We start from the raw sequence: 25,066 nt of genomic DNA on the forward strand, positions 1-25,066 counted from the left end.
TGGACTGCAAGTCTAGGGTGGGACAGGGACTGTGCTGATCTAATGAACTCCCTCCCCTTTAGATTGTGAGCCCCTTGTAGGGCAAGGATTGGCTCCCACCTGATTATATCGCATCTACCCCAGCACTAATTATAGCGCTTGGCACATGCTAAATGCTAAACAAATACCACAGTTGGTATTATTTGCAAAGAAAAATAGAGGAGGGGCTGCTATATGGGGAACTAAGTCTGGCAGTGAGAGGAGTGGGTGAATAAAGAGAAGAAGAAGGAAGAGAAAGGTAAGAAGCCACTTCAGTCGGCAGCTTCTTCTCTCTCCCCCAAATACTACGTGCAAAAGGGTCAGCGAATTACAGTAATCCCTCCTGTCTCCTTTCTCCTCTTCCTTTCCTACAGTTCTCACACCTCAGTGAGGAAAATCCTCTAATCTGCTTGGGCCTGAAACCATTGCGTTAGTCCCTTTGGACCCTCCTCTTCTTCCTACCCTGGAATGAACCTCTCGCCGCTTACAGATGTAATCTTTTATTTCCTCTTCAAAACTTAGGGGGTGGGTAATGGTGGAGGTGATCATGTAAGCAGAGAGCATTATTTAGTTTATGGAAATTGAAAGAGGTAAGGGATCATAGTCACATGATGGTTAAATTATAACTGCTAATGTAAATAAGTCGTTCTCTGGTTACATTAAGAGATCTGTAATGCAGGATGATAGTTCAGTCAATTAAAATACATTTCATCATTTAAATTTTCAATTATGCTATCATTTCTTCTCACGAGCTATTATGAAGAATATGGCGTTAGTATTTTGACTTCTTAGCTTTGGAAAATTAATTTTAAATTTAGGTGATTGCTATGTGGCTTACGTAGACTAATTGTATCTTATAGCTATTAAACAACTTTCTGCTTCGGATCTCAATATTGAAATTCTTAAAAGATTCTCAATGACTTGAATCATGGTTGCTTTTCAGGCTGAGAAATTGCCGTCTGTGGGATTAAGTAGGTAAGTAATGCCCCAAGTTCACTTCACGGAGTTAGTTTCTATGTATCATTAGTTATGTTTATCTCACCCGTGGTTTCCTCCATTAGATATATTATTGTTGCTTTAATTATTATTAGCATTATCATCATTATTATCACATTCATCAAGTGCTTACTCCATGTCAAGTACTGTTCTAAGTGCTGGGGTAGATACAAGTTAATCCTCAAGAGTAAGAACCATACATTATTTCTTCTTCAAATCCCCATTTCATTTTATTCTATTTTATATTTTTCTTAAAATAATATTATTTTATTTAAAATAGTTCCGAGCTGCTGATGAAATGGTAAAAGTTGACTGACTGACTTACTCAACTGGTAACAGGAATCCAGGGCTCTGGACTCCCTGAACACAGCTCTAACCACTGGACTGAATTCCCCTTAATTGTGATCGTGTCTGGGAGCAAAGAAAAAATGTGGGAGTTGGTTGTAAGGGTGGGTGGAGTTTCTCCTTGTCGAGTCCAAAATGTGCACTGTAATTTAGATATCAAATAGCAATGAACTGTCTTGGATACAAGACGCTCCGTGTGAAGCAAACCCAGACCCACGAAACCTCAGCCGTACCGAGTAAGGTGGTGCTTTAACTCCAGTCCTGCAACGGGAAGGACACGTGTGAAGTGGGGAAGAGAGACTAATAATTATAATTTTTTAATGGTATTTAAGTGCTTCCTCTGTGCCAGGGTAGATGCAAACTAATCGGCCCAGCCTGTCCCGCATAGGCCTCACAGTCTTAATTCCCGTTTTACAGATCACATAAATGAGGCCCAGAGAAATTCAGTGATTGGCCCAAGGACACACAGCGGGCAAGAGGTGGAGCAGGGATTAGAACCCAGGTCTTTCTGACTCCCAGGCCCGTGCTCTTTCCACTGGGCTACCCTGCTTCTCATCGTAGTACTGGAATTTAAGACCTTACCGTGTGCCAAGCGCTGAATCTGTAGACATGTTCCCTGCCCAACACATCTATCACCTCTATAGCACTCTCCTAAGCATCTATTGCCTCAAAAGCACTCTCCTAAACACGTTGCTGTGTACACAAAGGTGCTCAGTCAATCAGTCGGTGTTATTTACTGAATGCTATGAGCTGAGCGCTGTACTAAACGCTTGGGAGAGTACAGTACAAGAGAATTGGCAGATATGTTCCCTCCCCATAACATGCTTACAGTCTAGAGGGACTACTACTAGAATCTAACCCGAAAATACTCTTAGAGCCGTGCTCAGTAAACAGTGGTCATAGTAGGTGCTCAATAAATACCACTAATTGAAATAACCCATAGTCATCTTGAGCTTATATCGTTACCATTTCTCTGGAATTACAATGGGTAGCCTGGGGTTAATCATTAGGAAACAGCATGGCCTCTAGGATAGATAGGTCCTAGGAGTCAGAAGGACCCGGGTTCCAATCCCGGCTCCACCACGCGTCCGCTCCGTGACCTCGGGCAGGTTACTTCACTTCTCTGGGCCTCAGGTACCTCATCTGTAAAATGGGGATTAAGGCTGTGAGCCCATGTGAGACAGGGACTGGGTCCAACCTGATTAGCGTGTATCTACTTGAGAAGCAGCGTAGCTCAGCGGAAAGAGCCCGGGCTTGGGAGTCAGAGGTCGTGAGTTCGAATCCCGGCTCTGCCACTTGGCAGCCGTGTGACTGTGGGCAAGTCACTTCACTTCTCTGGGCCTCAGTTCCCTCATCTGTAAAATGGGGATTAACTGTGAGCCTCACGTGGGTCAACCCGATTACCCTGTATCTCCCTCAGCGCTTAGAACAGTGCTCTGCACATAGTAAGCGCTTAACAAATACCAACATTATTATTACTTGGGCGCTTAGAATAGTGCTTGACACATAATAAGCGCTTAAGAAATCCCATCATCGTTACCATTATTAGACTGAAAGCTTTTTGAGGGGAGGAATCAAGCCTTTCAATGCTGCTCTTCTCTCCCGGGCGCTTAGTACGGCGTTCTGGACGTAGTGAGTTGTCAAATACCACGGGCTGATTGATTGATTGAATCATGGATTTAAATATCATTGAAAGAAACTCTATGGAGCTTGAAGAGACAAATATGAACCCCTGCTCTATTAGCAATTACTGTTTTCATAGTCATTTTGGGGAAGAACAGAATAAACCACGGTTCCGGTAACTCAAGATAGCCAGAACAGAGTCTGCGTGATTAATTCTGAATAACCCCCGGGGATTTTAAAACCATCTAAGCGGGTATGTGATATAGTATTTATTAAATTGTTGATGAATTACTTCTGTCACATGTAATTAAAGTCGAAGATGCGAGCATTAACTCCAATCAATATAAATGTACCCTCTGAGCAGCAATTAGTTATTTCCAATAGGTATGAGGCTAATAGCGCGCTACAGTCCTTCCCTTCGAAAATGCCATTCATAAGGAAAAATGGATTTGTAAATGGGGATGAAGATATGAAACTAAATCTCATTACTCCACGGAAAAGACCCTGTGGCAGTAAGTGGGTAACAGATGCAACGATATAATGAGGGTCCCTTCAACAGACAAAGAAAAATGAGCAGGGAACGGGTCCGCTAATTCTGTTGTATCGTACTCTCCCAAGTGCTTAGTACAGTGCTCTGCACAGAGAAGGTGGCCAATAAATACCACCGACCTACTGAAGAGATCACTCCCTGATCCTCAAGCCACAGCCATAAGAATAATAACGTTGGCATTTGTTAAGCGCTTACTACGTGCAGAGCACTGTTCTAAGCGCCGGGGGAGATGCGGGGTCATCGGGTTGTCCCACGCGAGGGTCACAGTTAATCCTCATTTTCCAGATGAGGTAACTGAGGCACAGAGAAGTGAAGTGACTTGCCCACAGTCACAAAGCTGAGAAGTGGCAGAGCCGGGATTCGAACCCGTGACCTCTGACTCCCAAGCCCGGGCTCTTTCCGCTGAGCCACGCTGCTTCTCCGTATATTTCTTACCTGAGGGACAGCTGTGTCTGTCTCTCTGGCAGAGAAGCAGCCTGGCCTAGTGGCAAGAGCAAGGTCATGGGAGCCAGCGGTCGTGGGTCCTAATTCCGCCTCTGCCACTTGTCTGCTGTGTGACCTTGGGCAAGTCACTTAACGTCTCTGTACCTCAATTACCTCATCTGTAAAATGGGGACTGAGACCGCGAGCCCCATGTAGGACAACCTGATCACCTTGTATCTACCTCTGCGCTTAGAACAGTGCTTGGCACATAGTAAGCACTTAACAAATACCATAATTTTTGTTCTTATTCTTTCTTTCCTTGTGTCTGTCTCGTGGCTCAGTGGAAACAGCACGGGCTTGGGAGTCGCGGGTCATGGGTTCGAATCCCAGCTCCGCCACTGGTCTGCTGTGTGACCGCGGGCAAGTCACTTAACTTCTCTGTGCCTCAGTTACCTCATCTGTAAAATGGAGATTAAGACCGTGAGCCTCAAGTGGGACAACCTGATTACCCTGTATCTACCCCAGCACTTAGAACAGTGCTCTACACGTAGTAAGCGCTTAACGAATACCGACATTATTATTTAAGAAAGAAACCATTGATTCTCTCCATTTCCTTAGTCCCTGAAATAGCCCCTGCCTACTGAGCGCCATTTTCTCATGCCTACACATCTTAAAGTACCAGAGCTGAGAGAAGTGCCAGTCTTGAAAGCCTGTGACATCTCTTTCAACTTCATCTTCAGGCTGCCTTCCTCCTTTCGTGTAAATGCATCTTCGGAACTGTTTTCTGGGGCTCGAGGCAAACGTATGCCTTAAACGTAGTCTCAGTCTTAATCTGAATTTTTCTCTCAGTCTTTATCTGAATTTTTGCCCATCCTTAACTGTTTGTTTCTCCTACGCTGTTGTCAGTGGTATTTTGTTGTTGTCTCGTGCTGCCGAGTCGTGTCCGACCCGCAGCGGCGCCATGGACACGTCTCTCCCGGAACGCCCCAACTCCATCTGCAATCGTTCTGGTAAGGGGAGCCGTAGAGTTTTCTTGGTAAAAATACAGAAGCGGTTTACCACCGCCTTCTTCTGCGCGGTAAACTCGAGTGTCCACCCTCGACTCTCTCTCGTGCCGCTGCTGCCCAGCACGGGCGAGTTTTGACTTGTAGCAGATGGCCTTCCACTCGCTAGTCGCGGCCCAAGCTAGGAACGGAATGGACGGGCCTCTGCTTGACCCTCCTTCCCGTAGCCGAGACTGGTAGAGGACTGGAAACTCTCCAGGTGTGACCCTGAGAGGTGCAACGGAATTTACTGCACTCTTACTGTGTGCAGAGAGTTATGCTAAGCGATTGTCCTGGGATCATTTCCTTTTCTTTCAGGGGAAAGGGCACATTCGTTTCCTGAACCGAGCAGTCCCGTAGGAAGGTTTCCTTTCGCTAATATGATCTACCCCGACTCTGCCCCTTGTCAGCTGTGTGACTGCGGGCAAGTCACTTCACTTCTCTGTGCCTCAGTTCCCTCATCTGTAAAATGGGGATTAAAACTGTGGGCCCGTTTTACTCATTCCCCTGTATCTACCCCAGCGCTCCCAACAGCGCTCTGCCCGTCGTAAGCGCTTGACGAAGACCAACATTTTATGCGTTTACAGCCTTGGGATAGGGTGATGATAAATCAAAATCCAAGCTCAGAAACTCCAAATGGCCTCGTTCACAGAAATAAGCTAATGGTTATATTCAGCTGAGGAGATTTTTGAGGTATTTGCCAAAAGAGAGTAAACAGAAATGAACACAGCTTAGAAAGTGTGATGGAAAGGAAAGACTTTCTTCCCTTCTTCCACACAACCTTTACTCCCGTTACTTATTAGAACTCTAGACTGTGCTCTGTTTCCGTTTAGAACTTCTGGTCCCAAATCTCCACTCGGAAAAAAAACCGGTTTGCTTATGGACTATTACAGTGCCTTTCTGAGAACTTAAACCGCTCTACAAATACCAGCTCCAAAATTGAAAACATTCTCCTGCCCCTCTCAAAATCCCCCGACTGGCAGTCTGCAATATTTAACAAAAACTACTAAAACCGCACCTCTGTGAGAAGCAATAAATGCTGGAAGAAAAGTGATGCTCCTGGGTTGGAGAAAGGCCATCCTTTTTCTTGTACTTTTCTCTCAAACTCCAGATGGAATTTGGGCCGCTCCCTTTAAAGACCCCTTGGGATGGGATGGATCTGTCTCCCATCAGCCTAGCACAGATGGAAAGGAAATGATAAAGCACAGTTTGTATCTTCATGCTCCCTTTTTCTCAGCCCACTGAAAGTACTCCGGAACAGAGCAGGAGTAATATTGTACTCGAGTCCCCAGTAATCTGCTTCCCAAAATAATCTGATGGGATGGGAAACAACGTTAGCCAAACTGTGGAGTCGAGATCACAGCTCGGCCTAGAGCTCTCAAGGAAGCAATTTCCTGACTCAGAGTCAAACAGAAAATTGTACCGATCGAAAGGCCCAAAATCTGCCGAAATCTACGAGCAAGGATGTGACCTCATCCTCAAGTATCTGTACAGGCGCTTCTCGATATAAGGATACTAAAGAACTATCACGATTTCAAAGATGCCATCGCAACCGCCAGCTTCGAGAAGAAAGGGGAGAAAGTTGATTGTGGCAACGAACCTTTTGTAGGCAGGAAAGTGTCTTTTTTTGTTGTTGTATTGTACTCTCCCAAGTGCTTAGTAGAGCGCTCTGCACAGAGAAAGTGCTCAATAAATATGATCGAAGGAATGAATTGAACTGGGAATCTACCTGCTTATTGTCGGCATGGTTCTGGGCGGAATTCTTCTTGACACACTTCTGAAAAACAACATCAACTGAGCAGTAGTAAAGATATTTATGAAGCAGCGTGGCTCAGTGGAAAGATTCCGGGCTTGGGAGTCAGAGGTCATGGATTCGAATCCCAGCTCTGCCACTTGTCAGCTGTGTGACTGTGGGCAAGTCCCTTAACTGCTCTGTGCCTCAGTTACCCCATCTGTAAAATGGGGATAGAGACCGTGCGCCTCACGTGGGACAACCTGATTACCCCGTATCTACCCTGAATCAAAAGATGCTGGTTTTCCCGACCGGAGGGCTTTGGGGATTGTCCTTCCCAAAAGTCCCTGGGAGCACTTGAGAATATGTAAGATTCTCTCTTCCCCCAAAGAGAGGCCAGGGCTATTTCCCTTTCAATCTAAACTCACTTCTAATTTAACCAAGGCCCTGTGGCCCCTTCCCCCCCCCCCCCGAAAGTGAAGGACTCCAAGAAATGTGGGGGTCCTTCGATCAACAATCAATCGTAATCACTTAGTGCTCACTCTGTAGAGCACCGAACTAGGCACTTGAGAGATTGAGATAGAGCTAATACACAAAATCCCTCAATGCCTGAGAAGCTGCGTGATCTAGTGGCTAAAGCACGGAGCTGTCAGAAGGACCTGAGTTCTAATTCCGGCTCCATCCCTTGTCTGCCGCGTGACCTTGGGCAAGTCATTTAACTTTTCTGCGCCTCATCTGTAAAATGGGGATTAAGACTGTGAGCCTATGTAGGACATGAACTCTATCCCAGCTCTGCCGCTTGTCAGCTGTGTGACTGTGGGCAAGTCACTTAACTGCTCTGTGCCTCAGTTCCCTCATCTGTAAAATGGGGATTAAGACCGTGAGCCCCACGTGGGACAACCTGATTCCCCTGTGTCTACCCCAGCGCTTAGAACGGTGCTCTGCACATAGTAAGCGCTTAACAAATACCAACATTATCATTATTATTACAGTGCCTGGAACGTAGTAAGTGCATAACAGATACTCTCAAAAAAAATTTTAAAAGTAAAAGTCCTGGACTACAAGGAGTTTACAAACCAGCTAGAAGGACAGACGCTAAAATAAATTACAGACGGGAGAAGTAACAGAGTTCATTCATTCATTCGATAGTATTTATTGAGCGCTTACTATGTGCAGAGCACTGTACTAAGCACTGGGAATGTGCAAATCAGAGTTTAAAGATACGTACACGTGTGCTATCGGTGATGATGGCTACAGGGCTGCTCAGGATCATTCTAACGTTTTCCAGCCCTAATGTGTTGAAGTGTGCCTAGAAGTTCTCATTTCCCTTACCCCTTTTGAGACAATATTCGTTCAGTAGACAAATGATCGACCTAATGCTGGAGGTAAGCAAAGATTCAACCCAAGAGAGTGTTCAATTTTAGGGAAAAGGAGACGACAGAATTCTCTGTGACTTGGGAAAGCCATTTATGGGTAGATTAGTGATTCCTGTCCCATAGGAATTTGTAACACTTCGGCGTGGTCATGCCAGGGACCCTATCTAGACTGGCTTATCAAAATTTAAACAAGGGCCAGAGAACTGTCGCCCGCCCACCGAGTTTAATCAAATTCACTCCATGAAACTATTTGCCTTGTGAACGTTCAGCTTGTCGTGGCCGCTACGATTTTTCATGGGGGAAAAAGTAGCCATTTATAAACCCTTAGCAGCTCCTCCCGCAGAAAGAAGCGATAAATAGCAAGCTTTGGTTTCCTGTCTTAAGCCAGGGTTTTCATATATTTAAACTGGTCACATCTCTCCGTGCCATGGTCAGTGCCAAATTATGAAAACCACAATGAACCACTGGGTTCCACCTTCTAATGGGATACCGTTAAAGGATTATTTGAGGTGGAAGAAAAACAACACCCTTGCTTCTCGACTCTATTGGCTCGACAGCCAACGGTGGAGGGAAAACGATGGAAAAACGGTTCATGAGAAGGCAGGATGCTTTAGTGCTTTTAAGCACGTTAAAAATGGTTAGCGGAACGCTTGTTTGCGAGGGGTGAGCGGGGCTGAGAGATGAGGGATTTGGGGTAAGGGGACGGAGGAGGGTAGGAATTCTCAAAAATAGCAGTGCCTGGAGATTGGAGATTGGGAAGCAAAGTAGCTTGTGGAAAGGGGGCGAGACTGGGGGCAGGACACCTGGGTTCCGATTCTAACTCTCCCATTATTCATCCAGTAGTATTTATTGAGCCCTTACTATACGCAGAGCACTGTACTAAGCGCTTGACTGTACTAATGTTATATATTGAGTGCTTACTATGCTCAGAGCATTTGGGACAATAGCAGGCATGTTCCCTGCCCACAAGGAGCTTACAGTCCAGAGGGAGAGACAGGTGTTGATATAAATACTTTATAATGTGCCCGTTAGGTGACCTTGGGCAAGTCAGTAAATTTTCTGCGCCTCAGTTTCCTCTTCTGTAGAACAGAGATTAAATCCCCCTTCTCCCTACTGAGTCCCATTTGGGGCAAAGACTTTGTTTGATCAGACTGAATCGTGTTGGTCCCAGTGTTTGGCGCATTTTTAACAAAAATGGCCTAGTGGATAGAGCAGAGGCCTGGCAGTCAGAAGGCGTTGGGTTCTAATCCCAGAATTTCTGTGTGAATTTGGGCAAATCTCTTCACTTCTCTGGGCTTCAGTTATCTCAATTATAAAATGGGAGGGATAAAGACTGTGAGCCCCATGTGGGATATGGGATGTGTCCAACCTGATTAGCTTTGTATCTACCCCAGTGCTTAGTACAGTACCTGGCACACAGTAAGTGTTCAACAAATACCACAAAAAAACCCCCAACACATCACAATTTTTATTACCGGTGGTGGCCAACTACGAAGCGGAAAGAGCACGGGCTTGGGAGTCAGAGGACGTGGGTTCCAATCCCGGCTCTGCTATTGTCAGCTGCGTGACTTGGGGCAAGTCACTTCACTTCTCTGTGCCTCAGTTCCCTCATCTGTAAAATGGGGATTAAGACTGTGAACCCCACTTGGGACAACCTGATTACCTTGTATCTACCCCAGTGCTTAGACAGAGCTTGGCACATAGTAAAAGCTTAACAAATACCACTATTATTATTATTATTATTAAAGAGTGGCATAGGCTCTGTCAGCCATCTGAAACTCAATAGCCTTGTCCTTTCAGAAATCTGCTCCCCAACCCCCTACTCCCCCCGGCAGAGAATTTAGGATAAAGAGCCCTTATTTTCTAGAGCTCCCAATGAGATGATTAGGCACAGTTCGCTTGTCCTCTAGACTGTGAGCTTGTTGTGGGCGGGGAATGTGTCTGTTTGTTGTTGCTTTGTGCTCTCCCAAGCGCTTAGTACAGTGCTTTGCCCACAGACAGTGCTCAGTAAACACGATTGAATGAATGAATGAAAAAGCTAAGCACGTGGTGGGTGTGAGATGCCCTTTGGGGTCCGGGATTAGAAGGAAGAAGGGCTTTCACCCCCTTCATACCGTGTGGCTCAGTGGATAGAACTTGAGCCCGGGAGTCTGAAGGACCTGGGTTCTAATCCCGGTTCCGCCACATGACTTCTGCATGACCTCGGGCAAGTCGCTTCACTTCTCTGTGCCCCAGTTACCTCATCTGTAAAACGGGGATAAGAGTGTGAGCCCCATGTTGGCCAGGGACTGTGTCCCACCTGATTAACTACCCCAGGGGTCAGAACAGTGCTAGGGACAAAGTAAGCACTTGACAAATACCATAATTATCATTATTCTGCCTGTGTCTCACCGACATCACCACAGTTATAACCCTATTACAGTAGAAACACTAGTATTTATTAAGCATTTGCATATGCAGAGAACTGTTGCTCAGAGTGAACCTCTCCCAAACTTATTCTCTAAAATGACAAGTAATGGGAGTCTCTGTCTCCATTGCCTTTGTCTATGACTTTGATTGATTCTAATAATTTTACTATGTAAAAACAGATGCATCATCAGATGCAAAACTTCCCTGAGGACAAAAATCTACTTGAACTTCCTTTCCCAGCTATTGCTCTCCCAGACACTCTGTATCTGAGATCCTCTGGGATTTCAGCTGTTGTGTGATGTTTATAACCGCAGCATTATACTGTCTTTATTTTTGCGCTCATAAACCTTTCTGTAGGCAATCAGATTAAGGGGAAAGAAGGGGCAAAATAACAAATTCATAGATAAACTCATGAATCAGTATGGATCAAAGCTATGATGCTAAGCCAATAGCAAGTCGGAACAGATGACCGCCCCAGCCTTATGTTTATGCCTCGTGAAATAACTTTCCAAAACGCAGCCTGTCAAGTGATGGGAAACAGCTCGGACGAAGTCACCATATGTACATTATTTACAATAAAATGTATCCCAGAAAGAACCGCAAATGACAAGCAAATCTTCGGGCAATGAAAAATATTCACCAACTGTAAGATAATATTAAAACTCATACCATTGCTTTAAGATGATCTAAAAATCTCAGACTGAGACAGGCTCAAGTATAGATCGCCAGTATTTTCAAAATTCGGTCTTGAACTGAATAAGAAAGCTGGACAGAGATAAAGAAGATCCCAGAATCACGAGGCAGGAAGGAAGGCAAAGGGAAGAAAAATGTTGCTCTGTGGACATTTTCTCTTCATTATGTTCAGTCTTGAATTGGACCGTGTTAACCGATCGACAGAATTCAGGCTGGCCTGCACAAGATTTGGTTAGATTTCACATGGGGAGAAAGTTCAAGTCAAAATGCATTTCACAGAAACCCAGAGAAGTTTAAGGAATGATGTCCATAACTCGGTATGTTTGGTTTGGTTTCCTCTAAGTGCCTCTTTAATTTGGGGGAACACTGCAGGAAACGTTTAGTTATTCAATATTAATAATAACTAATCATCATTATGGTAGTTGTTAAGTGCTTACTATGTACCAGGCACTGTACCGAGCACCGAAAGAGTGGCTCCGACTGCATCTTATTCAAATCCTGTTGGATTTTGTTAGTTGGCTCTGGAGTTTGGACTCTGGGGACTGAAGGATCTCGGGCACGCTAGATGACAAAGATAGAGGGGAGTGAGATCGAATGCTGGAGTTCAGGGTCCACCTCTGTGGTAGAAAATGACTGCCAGTGGTGGGTCGGTGAGGGGCCATTTGGTGAATTCCATTGGTGAATTTTATTTGGGAACTTTCCCTGGGCTTGTCCCTTTAATCCCCGAAGCGATTCTTTGAATGAATCAAGCAATAGTATTTATTGAGCACTTACTGTATTCAGTGCACTCTACTAAGCACATGGGCGAATACTATAGCATCGGTAGACCCAATTCCCTCCCTCAAGAAATTTACAATCCAGTGAGAGAGACAGCCAGTAAAATACGTTGCATAAAGGGGAAGCAACAGTATAAAGATAATGATAATGATATTTGTTAAGTGCTTACTATGTGCCAGGCGCTGTACTAAGCACTGGGGTGGATACAAACAAATCAGGTTGGACACAGTCCCTGTCCCATGTGGGGTTCCCAGGCTCAATCCTGTTTTACAGATGAGGGAACTGAGGCACAGAGAAGTGAAGCAACTTGTTCACGGTCACACAGCAGACAAGTAGCGGAGAAGAACCCACGGTCTTCTGACTCCCAGGCCCGTGCTCTATCCACTAGGCCATGCTGCTTCTCCAAGGGGAAGGGAGATGAAGGGGAGGGGAATTTCAGGTAGGGAGGGACGGCAAGGAGCAAAGGAGTTGACAGCAAGAGAGAAATGAGAATGAGGCACAACACGTAGGTTGGGGTTAGAGGAGCTAAGCATAAGGGCCGGGTTGTAGTGGGAAAGGAGTGAGCAGAGGTAGGAAAGAGAGCAGACTGAGTGTTATAAAGCTGAAGGTGAAGAGTGTCTGACCGATGCCAAGATGGATGGGTGACCAGGGGAAATTTTTGAGGAGAGGGAGATGTACACAGAATGAGTCTTAAAAAACCGATCTGGGGCAAGAGAATGAAGTATGGACTGGAAAGGGGAGAGGCTGGAGGCTGGATGAGGCAAATCCATTGGCCCGGAAAGAAAGACTATTTCCATGCAGACAATGGGGAGGTTATATCGTATTCTCCCAAGTGCTTAGTACCGTGCCCTGTACACAGTAAGTGCTCAACAGATACCATTAATTGATTGATTGATTCACAGTGGTCTTTCAACCGCACTTGTACACATAGATAGGATTTCTCCATCAGTAGCAACAAAACAAAGGACATCTTTTTCTTCTTATTCATCCTCTTTTTCCTCTTCTTCCTCCTCTTTTTCTTCTTTTCTTCCTCCTCCTCTTCTTCTTTTCCTCTCCTCCTCCTCCTCTATCTCTTCCTCCTCCTTTTTCTCTTCCTTCTCCTCTTCCTCCTTCTTTTCCTCATCCTTCTCTTCCTTCTCCTGATTCTCTCTCTCCCACCCACCCTTCCTCTTCGTCACTTTGGCTGATCCTTCCAAAGACCACGGGGAATTGCATTTTGGGGCTAATGGAGCTTCTCCTTATACAAAAGTCTAATGAGGACGTTATGTTTCCAACTTGTCCTTCCACTAACAAGACCATCGATTAAATTTATTTGGAGAGTGTGATACCCTCCTCCATAGCTAAGATATCCTTAAACTCTCCAAAATGTTCATCAGCCTCAGAATATGCACTCCGATGCTAATGCCTGCTGTTGTTTCTGGATTTAGGGGAGGGATGAGATTATTTTGGCAATTAATGTTCCCTTGGTAGATCCGGCCATCTAAAACATTCCCACGACTTGTGCATACCGTTTGAAGCAACACTGATAGCAAATGTGCATTCCTTCACGAGTCGAGGAGTAAGAAATATGTATTGTTATTTCATGAGATTTGGCCTGCATATGGGAGAGAGAGAGGAAGACAAGCTACGGCCTTTCGTACAGATTCCCGGTGTTTATGAGAACATTCCCCCAGTGATGCATTTTGAGCCGAAGCCAGAAGCATATGCTGTTCTATTTCGGCAAATGTTCCCTGAAACAGCCCACGTTGACCCGGCTCAAGCAGACGTGGCAGGTAGAGGTACAGTCTGGAAAATTGCCCATGATTTGCAAGTCAATCAGTCAATCGGTCGTATTTATTTAGTGCTTACTGTGTGCAGAGCACTGTCCTAAACACTGGGGAGAGTTGGTAGACACAATCCCTGCCCACGACGAGCTCACGAGCCAATCAAAAGAGATTGACACCTGATGATAAAGGGAAGATTCCATCCTTTAGGACAGTTGAAGCTCAGCAGGTCAAAAACCAAACTCCTTATCTTCCCTCCCTAACACTGTCCGCCACTCAGTTGCCCCATCTTGGTTGACAACACTAGTGGATAGTGAATAGGCCTAGGAGTCAGAAGGTTATGGGTTCTAATCCCGGATCCGCCACTTGTCTGCTGCGTGACCGTGGGCAAGTCACTTCACCTCTCTGGGCCTGAGTTACTTCATCTGTCAAATGGGGAGTGAGACTATGAACCCCCAGGTGGGGCAGGGACTGTGTCCAACTGATTACTTTGTATCTACCCCAGTTCTCAGAACAGTGTTTGACACAGATTAAGCACTTAACGAATACCATCCTCCCAATCTCATAAACCCGCAAACTAGGAGTCACCCTTGACTCAAATTTCTTTTTCAACCTGCGTATTCAATCAGTTACCGAATCTGTTGGTTCTTTCGGCTACCACCGCTCTAGCAAAAGGCACAAGGAACTTGTCATATCCTGGTTACTACTGCATCAGTTTTGCACTCTGGATAGTGTGTCTCCCTTAAACCCGTGGACCAGCTCCTTCACAGATTACCAAGATCGGGGGGTCCCTTCTAAAGGGGTGAGCAACACCCTGGGCTGGATATACACTTTCGACCTAAGATGGAAAAGTTTGAGAGTGAGAACAACTCCCTGAATTTTCAGTCCTTCTCTGCGATTGTCTCCTTGGGAAGGATTTTATTTCAAAGGGGAATATTTTCGTCCTTTGCCCTCACCTCGCCACACACCCCACCCAAACCAGACAAGCTCCCTTCCCACTCCTGAACCCTAGACTTGTTGAAATTCGGTGTTTACTTGAGTCTCTCTGTGGGGTCTAATGCCTCTTGGTTTCCCCTCAGAGGACCTTTTATTTCTCATTACTGAGTAATGCAATTTTTCATCCTAGCCTGATGTGACTGATATCTGGAGCTTGGCAGGAAACTCACTTTATTATCTCATCAGCTTACAAGGCCAAAGTTAAGGTTGAGAATCCAAGTGCAGGCAAGACCATTTTACTTCTCTTCTGTTAACCCATCTCTGGTTTATTTTATACTTTTTTTGGCCTTATAGATTGACCTGTCTAGTAAGCGGCAATACAGAGATTGATTTTGTTTTTCTTTTGAGGAAAAACAAAATCCTTTTCCAAGTGATTTACCCTAAATAAGGAGCACTGAAATTTCTAAGGATCGGGTACCTCAAGCTTATAATGAACCTTCTTGAGACTGTGGTAAAATTTGTTTCTTATTGTAAGCTGTTGGAAGTGTGCGTGTGTGTGTGTGTGTGTACGTGATTCACTCTTCTGATCCTTTCCTTTTTAAGTGAACACTGATGCCGTCGATGTCCAGTGGAACGTACCTGAGCAGGGAACTTGTATACCAACTTGCTGTACTGTACTCTCCCAAGCGCTTACTGCAGGTACTCTGCACAAATAACTGCTTAATCAATACCCCTGAATGATTAAAATATTAATTAGCAGCTCAGCAAAGCGCTGTCACGTACTGAAAATAATGTTTCCGTATCAATGTGTGTGTATTTAAGTATATCTGGGTACGTAAGATGAAGTGTCCCATTGGAAACATCGGAGGTGTCTCATTCCTGAGTCTCATTACTTTTATAAGTGTGTTACGTATGCGTGTGTGTGTTTGTGTAGTTCTCATGTTCATAACCATAGTCACCCTTCACAGTTTGCTCATATATGAGATGTGATTAAAAATCCAACTTCTTAGTAGTGATAGTATTTATTAAGCATTTCGTAAGTGCTTGAAATCTCTGAAATCGTGAGATCTCTGAAACTTCTGCCTCCGCTAGAAAGAGGCAGAAGTTTCGTCTTTCAACGGATCTGATCATCTGCTGCAGTTAAGGTTGGATCATGTTTTTAGGAGAAGGCGTTGCTTCACGGTGTTGAAGGCAAACTGGGACCTCGAGGGGGATTAGGTTGGTGTAGAAGGCATTGGAATGAGCCAGAAGGACAACACTGGTGACCTCAGAGAGGGCAGCTTCCACGGAGTGGAGGAGGTGGAAAGAATTGGAGACGAGGAGGCAGTGAAGTCTAAGCAACTCAGTGGAGGAGTTTGGAAAGGAGCGAGAGGAAGTGACAGCAGCAGAGGCCCTCGCGAAAGGGGAGCAGTGCCGTCTCTCTCAAAGATGGCGGCAAGACAGACCCTCTCAGAGATGACACTTCCTCTAAAAGATTGAGGCAGCGGTCATTCTCAGAGATGACAGCGGCACGCTCTTTCTCCAAGATACTGGCTGTGGAGAAGAAACTGGTTAACCAGGTAGAAGTTGGGGTCTAGGTCTTGAGGTGACCAGAAGAACACCAAGGTCATGGGAGCGTCGGGGACGAGAGTGGGGTGAGGAAGGGGTGACGGCATTTAAGGAGCGGTGGCAGAAAAACGCCATTCAGATGAACTGCCATGAAATGTTGCATATGGTGTCACACAGAACATGAGGGGCTGGCAAATTTCCCCCCCCTCCAGCAGCAAAACATCTGATGTCAATCAATCAGTGGTATTTATTGAGCACTTACTGTGTGCAGACCACTGTACTAGATGCTGAGTCTGTTGTGCTACATGCTCGTTCCAGCTCTGGAATGAATTTGGGGTACTAAAAATATTTCTTGCAGTTTATAGTTTTTTACATCCATTTCAATAATAATAATAACTGTGATATATGTTAAGCATTTACTCTGGAGAGGCAGTGTGGCTTAGTGGATAGAGCGTGGGCTTGGAAGTCAGAAGGACCTGGGTTCTGATCCCAGCTCTGCCACATGTCTGCTGTGTGTCCTTGAACAAGTCACTTCACTTCTCTGTGCCCCAGTTGCCTCAACTGTAAAATAGGGATTGAGAGCGTGAACCCAATGTGGGACAGGGACTGTGTCCAACCTGTTTAACTTGTATCTACCTCCGCGCTTAGAGCAGTGGGTATCACATAGTAAGCGCTTAACAAGTACCACTATTATTATTATTATTATTGCTGCTAAGTGCTGAGATAAATACAGATAATCAGGTCCCACATGGGGCTCACAGTCTAAGTAGGAGGGAACACAGGTATTGAATCCCCATTTTGCAGATGAGAGAACTGAGGGACAGAGAAGTTAAGTGATTTGGCCAGGGTCATACAGCAGGTACGTGATGGAGCAGGATTAGAACCCAGGTCCTTGCTCTTTCCACTAGGCCAACCCTGCTTATATGTTTTTATCGTTCATTTTCAACCTATTCTGTATGAGTTATACACTTTACACTCTGCAGAATAATTGTTCTCTTCCTTCGTGTTTACAACCTACCTAACTCTAACTGCAGTTTATACACTTGCTGGATATTTTCCCTTTTCTTTGTCTTTTAAATCAATGTCTTCAAACCCTTCATCATTTTTATTATACTTCTGTGATATTATTATTATATATAGCATTTAATCTTCTCAAATGCTCAAAGCCCATTTCCTGGACAGATCTTCGGTAATGGAAATCTCAGTCAGTTTAGACGGTGGCATATAGCTTTCCAGTTAGACTGTTAGATGTTGGCTTTATTTATTGATTTATATAATTTTCTTGGCTCTCCAACCTTGACCAGGGAAAGAACTGAGTTTAGAGACAAGAAAAAGATTGTAAATAATTGGAAACAGTTTCCTTTTTTTTCATCCTTTAGAAAAGTAAAATCTTGCTCATGGATGAACACTGGAAACGGAAAATTGTGTATCTGAAAATATGAAATAGCAACCTCTCTCTTACCAAATGACATCCTTCCGCCACTCCTGGAATCAGAATTTCAGATTATCTTCTGCTCCCTTCAATCTGTGCAGATTGAATTCACTCAGTGAACCTGGCAAATTCAGCACTCCCGGGGGTTTTGCTGAATTGGGCCCAGTGGGATTAGAGCCTAGAGGATTTTTCCAAACGATTTCCAGCTCTTGTTTTTATTCCAGTCACCTCCCTAACTGGCTTTTGTTTGCTTCTTTCCTTCATTGCTCCCAAACTTGTTTGTCTGGCGGTGACCTGTAAAAACACTTGAGCACAAATGTTTTCCAGTTTCAGGTTAGCGGCAAAAAAAGGAACCCTCTACTGTTCCCTAACACTACATAAATGTGTTCATAAATATAAAAACAGAGGTTAGCTGAATTCACAACAGCTCCACTGATAGTCATATCTGAGTTTTCCGATGTGGCAGTTCAACTTCCTTTTCTTGCCATGAGACCAACTCCCGACTTTCTGTAAAATGTCAGTTGCCCTTCAATTCCATGAATCTGAATTTCAGACCACCAGAAATGGAGAATTGTATAAAAATGTAATTTCTTAATGTTCTACCACACAGAACATTTCTTACTGGTGGAAAGAGATTGGGCCTGGGAGTCAGGAGACCTGGGTTCTAATCCCAGTTCTGCCACTTGCCTGAGGTGTGATAACCTCAGGAAAATCGCTAACTTCTCTCTGCCTCAGTTTCCTTATCTTAAAATGGAGATTAATACTTGTTCTCCCTCCACTTCAGCATATGAACCCTAAGTGGGACAAGGACTCTGTCCAACCTGGTTAACTTCTATCTACCCCGGTGCTTAGTACAGTGCTTGGCACACAGTAAGAGCTTAACTAGCCCCACAATTATATGATCTGCCTATCTCATATATGAATCCGTATCATTTCCAATGAATGGTTTAGAACCTCTCCTCCCGGTGACTGCCTTCACATAATCTTGTTTTAACCTTTCAAAAATATTTCCAAAACTAAACGATTTAGAAGCTTTCACACTGACGAGTTGTACCATCCACATTAAGGTCGCATCTTCTCCAAGAGGCCTTCCTTGATTAAGCCCTCTTTCACAGTCGATATGTACCCTCTCCTCACTGTTTGGTGGTAACTTCTTCAGAGGCAGAGATCATAGATTTTACTTTTTTTTGACAATTTCTCAAGCAATGACTTCAATGTTCAATAAATGCCAATGACACTGATGTTAAGAACTACTAAAGGTTTCTAAGTGATTCAGTGTAGAAGGCTTTGTCAAGAGTTGAGGATATTTTATGTTCTGCAGTTCCCAAATGCATTTGCCTTTGGGTAGAAGAGAGGTTTTCATTCAGGTAATTCCACATGGGTTCGGGGTTACCGTTTTTAACCTGGAACCCTGATCGTTCATTAATATGGAATGAGAGACTAGATTAATTTAACGAGGTGTGGTACTTGTATTTGAACCTGTGAGTGAAGAGCCATTATAAAGGTATTTTTGTTTTGGGTAATATCAACATAGACTGTCTGATTAAAGCTCATTCTCTCTTGTCAGGATTTCACTGCGAACAGGACAATCCCATCACTCACATGCTATCTCATCATATTCTTGAAGACATTTAACGTGATGTCCATGAGCTAGTAGACTTTTCTCCTTCAAAATAAGTGTTTCTACTTCCCTTGTCTATCTTTCCGACTGATGCTGCTACTGAAACTAAGTTTTAATGGAGGGTGATTAATCCCATTTATCAGGAGCCCAATTGAAGGAGAACGGTTTTATTGTATATATCTTTTATAGAATATTCCAGAATTTTTTTCAAGATAAAGGATTTGAGAAGCAATGAGATTTGTGGAGCGAGCACGGGCCGGGGAGTCACAAGGATCTGGGTTCTAATCCCGGCTCTGCTACCTGTCTGCTGTGAGACCTTGGGCAAATCAATTAACTTCTCTGGGCCTCAGTTACCTCATCTTTAAAATGGGGATTAAGAGTGTGAGCCCCAAGTGGGACAAGGACTGTGTCCAACCTGATTAACTTGTATCTACTCCAGTGCTTAGAACAGTGCTTGGCACATAATAAGTGCTTAACCAGTACTGTTGTTATCATTATAATGATGATTATATTATTTAATTCTCTAACTTGCTGCAATGCCTGAGAGTTCATTATCCCTCCTTGAATCTGACAGTTACTCTCCTCCCATTCAAAGCCTTCCTGAAGACACATCTCCTCCAAGAGGCCTTTCCAGACTCTTTCTTCTTCCCCCACTCCCTCCTGCATCACCCTGATTTGTTCCCTTTGTTCTTCCCCCCTCCCCAGCCCCACAGCATTCAAGTATATAGCGGTGATTTATTTATTTGTACTATTGTCTGTCTCCCCCACCGTAGATTGCAGTCTCGTTGTGGGCAGGGAATATATCTATTATTGTTGTATTGAACTCTCCCAAGTGCTTAGTACAGTGCTCTGTACACAGTAAGCTCTCAATAAATACGATGGAATGAATGAATGATCAAGTGGGCTGACTCAAGGCTAGGTAAATATGGGATGTCAATATTATTTTGTACCTTTACTTCACTGCAGAAAATGAAGTTATATCCCAATATCTGGAAATATACATTCAAACTGATACAATAACCAGACCTCCTAAAAGTCTGCTAGGGTAGCAGATCCTTTGGGATTTTCTTCCCAAGGCAACTAGAATTGTTGGCAAGGACTAATTATTCAATTTAATATTCTGGTAGGAAATAGTTGCTTTATCCAATATTAATTAAAAGAATAAAACTTTGCTAACATCGGTATTGAAGACATTATTTGGTATTCAGTCACAGAATGTGTTTTAGATAGCATCTCTGCCTCAGATTTGAAATAGCGCTATTGGCAGAAAAATATGAAGTAATAGTATGCATTTTTAAAACTTGTCGCATCTCTTAGGAATGAAGTAGGAATTAATGAGAGATTGTAAATTGCATTAAGTGCCTTGGGAGAAACATTCCCTTGGACAAGCCTGTACAATTTTTAAGTCCATATCAATTAGTGAGTTCCTGAATTCATCCCATTTACAGAAAGTTAAGAAACTTCCTTCCATCAACGCAATTCTATTTGGATAGAACACGATGTAATGTTTTTGTTTTGGTTTTATTTTTAAAATTTTTTTATTCAAGAACTGCTATGTGCCAGGTACTGTAATAGGCCCTGGGATAGATACCTTATTGAAGACATCTCCTCCAACTTGGCAGCTGTGTGACTGTGGGCAAGTCACTTCTCTGTGCCTCAGTTCCCTCATCTGTTAAATGGGGATTAACTGTGAGCCTCCCGTGGGACAACCTGATTACCCTGTATCTCCCCCAGCGCTTAGAACAGTGCTCTGCACTTAACAAATACCAACATTATTAAGAGGCCTTCTAAGACTAAGTCCTCCTTTCCTCTTTGCCCACTCCCTCCTGCTTCACCTTGTCTTGCTCCCTTTATTCACACCCTCTCCCAACCCCACAGCACTTATGTAATTTTATTTATTTATATTAATCTCCCCCTCTAGACTGTAAGCTCGTTATAGGCAGGGAATGTGTCTGCTGTTATATGGTACTCTCTAAGCATTTAGTATAGTGCTCAATAAATATGACTGATTGATTGATTTTAGACTAACCCTAATTGTTTTCCATCTTATGGTAAATTAAAATGCAGCTTGTGGAGATTTATAACTGTCCCTTAAAAGCTAAAAAACCCTCATAATGCTTAATAATAAGCTTAGACTATAAACTTAATGTGGGCAGGAGATGTATCTTCCAATTCTGTCATACTGTACTCTCCAAAGCGCTTAGTACAGAGCTCGGCACGCAGGAACCCGCTCAATAAATACCATTGATTGATCGAATAAATAGTTTTAATATTATATCCCTCTTCTTTCACACAGGTCTACCAAATCGTAAGATCCTTCAGGACAGGGATAGTGTCTGATAACTCTTTTGCACTCTCCAAAGCATTTAGTACAGGGTTCTGCACACAGTAGGGTGCTCAGTAAATACTCCTCTTGAGGATGACTATGACACACGATGTTGAGCAGTGAAGTGAGGAAAACTCTTTTTTAATTTACCTTACTGTGTCCTGATTCCTGCATTAATAAATCTTATCAGGAACGGAGTGTTCGTAAAGTTTAAGTACAACATACTAAAAAGACGATATTTTAAAAGGTTTCCTGAGACTGCCGGGTTTTCAGCTTTACAGGTGGTAATTCACCGAGTCCATTGCCACCTGCTGCAGCCGCAAATTAAATCTTTTCACCGTACCAGGAAATAGATGAAGACTTGGGTATGGGACGCTGACTGGTTTTAGCTCTTCAAATTGGATTGTCCCCAAGTTTCGAAGCAGGTTGTTTTAAAATTATAAAACTGAGTTATCCATTTCTTTGTAATCTGTAAATTGTTAGCATTTGGAAATAATACTTGCCTATGAAAGACAGTGAGATGCAGAGACTATATCTAGAAAGGCAAATTTTTCTCTTTTGCTAAGGGAGAACCTGAGGCGGGGTAGTGATTATAACTCTTCTGATTCCTTGTTCAAGGCTCTGATCCCTGGTCAGCAGTCATAGAAAAAGCATAATTTATGGGAATTTAAGAAGAATAAAACCCATTTCACTATTCTGGATTTTTTTAAGCACTGACTATGTGCCAAAAACTGGTATAGGATAAAGGTTAAGAGCTAATAGTTATTGTGGTATTCGTTAGGCACGTACTATGTGCCAAGTACTGTATTAAGCTCTGTGTGCGTCTTATGCCATCGAGTCGTTTCCAATCCATAGTGACACCACAGACGCATCCCTCCCAGAACGCCCCGCTCTCCATCTGCAATCGTTCCGGTAGTGGATCGATAGAGTTTTCTCCGTAGAAACCCGAAAGTGGTTTATTATTGCGGCCTTCTGTCAGTAAACTTGAGTCTCCACCCTCGACTCTCTCCCATGCCGCCCAGCGCGGGTGAGTTTGGACTTGTAGCAGATGGCCTTCCCCTCTCTAGCCACTGGCCAAGCTAGGAACGGAAAGGACAGGCCCCTGCTTGACTCTCCCTCCCGTAGTCGAGACGGGTAGACTACTGGAAACCCTCCAGATACGACCCTGAGAGTCAGGAATAAGCTCTGAGGTGGGTTTAATATAATCAGGCCATGTGCCCCTCCATATGGGACTCACGATCTAAGTATGAGGAAGAACAGGTGTTGAATCTCCATTTTAAAGATGAGGAGACGGGCACAGAGAAGTTAAGTGATCTGCCCACGGTCCCATGGGAGGCAAGTGGCAGAGCCAGAATTAGAACTCAGGTCTTCTGACTTCCAGGCCCTTGCTCTTACCACTAGACCACACTGCTTCCCAGATAGGGTACAAAATCCCTGTCCTACTTGAACCTCAGAATCTATCGTATCCCTACATTTGCAGCTGATGAAATGTGGTCCAGAGAAACCAGTGATCTGCCAGAGTAAACCAGTGGCAGAACTAGATTTACACTCAAGTGGCCCGATTCTCAGTCCTGCGTTCTTTCCACTAGGCCGTGATGTCTTTCCTGCCCTAGTATTTAGGCTATTTAGAACATATCTTTAGTGCGTCACACACGACACCTCCGTTAATTCATTTTCTGGAATTGTTGAACCTTCTAAATGCCCAGAGCAGATTTTTGCAAGAGTTATTTAGCCGATATGTTCCTGAAGAGCAACCGTGATTTAACGAGACCATAAATCTCTTCCTCTTACTTTCAGAATTCAGAACCCGATCTTGAGGTGAGGGGAAAGGAGAAGAATGGAAGCAGTGGCTGGAAGGGGAAGAAGAGACAAGAGAGAACGCGAGATGTGAAGGAGAGTGGGAAGGAAAACATAAATATTTCTCACACTTACTAAAAGCAATAATAATCATAACTGTGGTATTTGTTGATTACTTAGTGTGTTCCAAACACCGTACTAAGCAGTGGGGTAGGTATGAAATAATCAGGCCGGGCACACTCCTGTTGCGTTGGAAGTTTACAGTTTACGTAGTAGGGAAGACAGGCATTGAACCCTAGGAAACTGAAGAACAGAGAAGTGAAGTGACTTGCCTAAGATCCCATAGCAGGCAAGTGGCAGAGCCTTTGTTTCTATAGAATAGAAAAATACTGAGCAATTCAAAGTCTCCCCATTTCCAATTTCTTAGTCATTTTATGTCGGTTGCTAAATCTCAACACTGTATTTCAATCAAAGCTCTTAGAGTTGGTTTTCATTCTATTTAAAACTCAGAGGATAAATACATTTCTTAATGAGGACGAATCTGGTCTTGCTGTTCGTGCTATATGGGTCAAAGAACATTCTGGTGAGTGGTCTTTCACTTTATGAGCAAATGCATTTGCTCTTAGACCACCAGGGAAAACAGCTGCAAAATCTCAGATGGCTCAACGTGGCTTTGTGAAAACAACATTTCGCTCCAATACCCAGAAGCTTTTGTATAGCTACACAACTTGGAGTAATGGAGACTGTTTCTTTTCTGTTTTTAACCAGGAAATTCAGAGTTCCAAAGGTGAGGTTTGGGGGAGTTTTTTAATAGTATTTGGTGAGTGCTTATTATGTGCCAGGCACTCTACTGAGCGCGGGGATAGATACAAGATAATCAGGTTGGACACAGTCCATGTCCCACATCGGGAACACAGCTTTAACTCACCATTTTATAGATGAGGTAACTGAGGCACAGAGAAGTCAAGTGAGTTGCCCAAAGTCACACAGCAAACAAGTGGTAGAGCCGGGATTATCAATTAATCGCTCAGCGGTATTTATTGTGCAGAAAACTGCACTAAGTATCTGGGAGAGTACAATACAGTGGAATTGGCAGACACATTCCCAGTCCATAACGGGTTTACAGTCAAGAGGGAGAGAAAGACACTGATATAAATAAGTACTTTAAAACATATAATTCAAAGATAGATATATATATATATATAAGTGCTGAGGGGTTGGAGGTGGGGTGAATAGCAAACGTCCATAGGTCACAGATCCAGAAGGAAGAAAGAAGAGCGAACCGGAGAAAAGAAGGCTTAATCGGGGAAGGTCTCTGTGTTAAAACCCAGGTCCTCCGACTCCCAGGTCTGTGCTCTTTCTATGAGGCCGCCATTTCAGAATTAGTTTTGGGGCTCGATTTGTAACTTTCCAGCATATGTTTATAATTTTTGGAGTTGATTATAGTTGCTTTTTTCCCTGCTGTCTGGGAACAGGTTTAAGTATGAGTATGCTTCTGGATGCCTTTGTCTGGTCCTGCCATTAGACTTTCAAAAACTTGAGAACCAGTATCACCTAGCAGAACCAACATGGGTCTTGGGAGTCAGAAGACCCGGGTGCTAATCCCGGCTTGCTGTGTGACCTTGGGCAAGTCATTTCACTTCTCTGGGCCTCCGTTT

At 43.8% G+C, this 25,066-nt stretch overlaps 1 long non-coding RNA gene across 1 annotated transcript; it reads left to right on the plus strand.

Annotated features, from left to right (window-relative positions):
- Window positions 1–205: 205 nt before the first annotated feature.
- LOC114805803 lies at window positions 206–23,564 on the plus strand. The gene is made up of 4 exons (XR_003753824.1): window positions 206–277; window positions 393–510; window positions 962–993; window positions 23,409–23,564. It is a non-coding gene; the product is annotated as an uncharacterized LOC114805803 (long non-coding RNA).
- Window positions 23,565–25,066: the final 1,502 nt, after the last annotated feature.

The sequence above is a fragment of the Ornithorhynchus anatinus genome, chromosome 20 (assembly GCF_004115215.2).
Source record: "Ornithorhynchus anatinus isolate Pmale09 chromosome 20, mOrnAna1.pri.v4, whole genome shotgun sequence".
Taxonomy (NCBI): Eukaryota; Metazoa; Chordata; class Mammalia; order Monotremata; family Ornithorhynchidae; genus Ornithorhynchus; species Ornithorhynchus anatinus.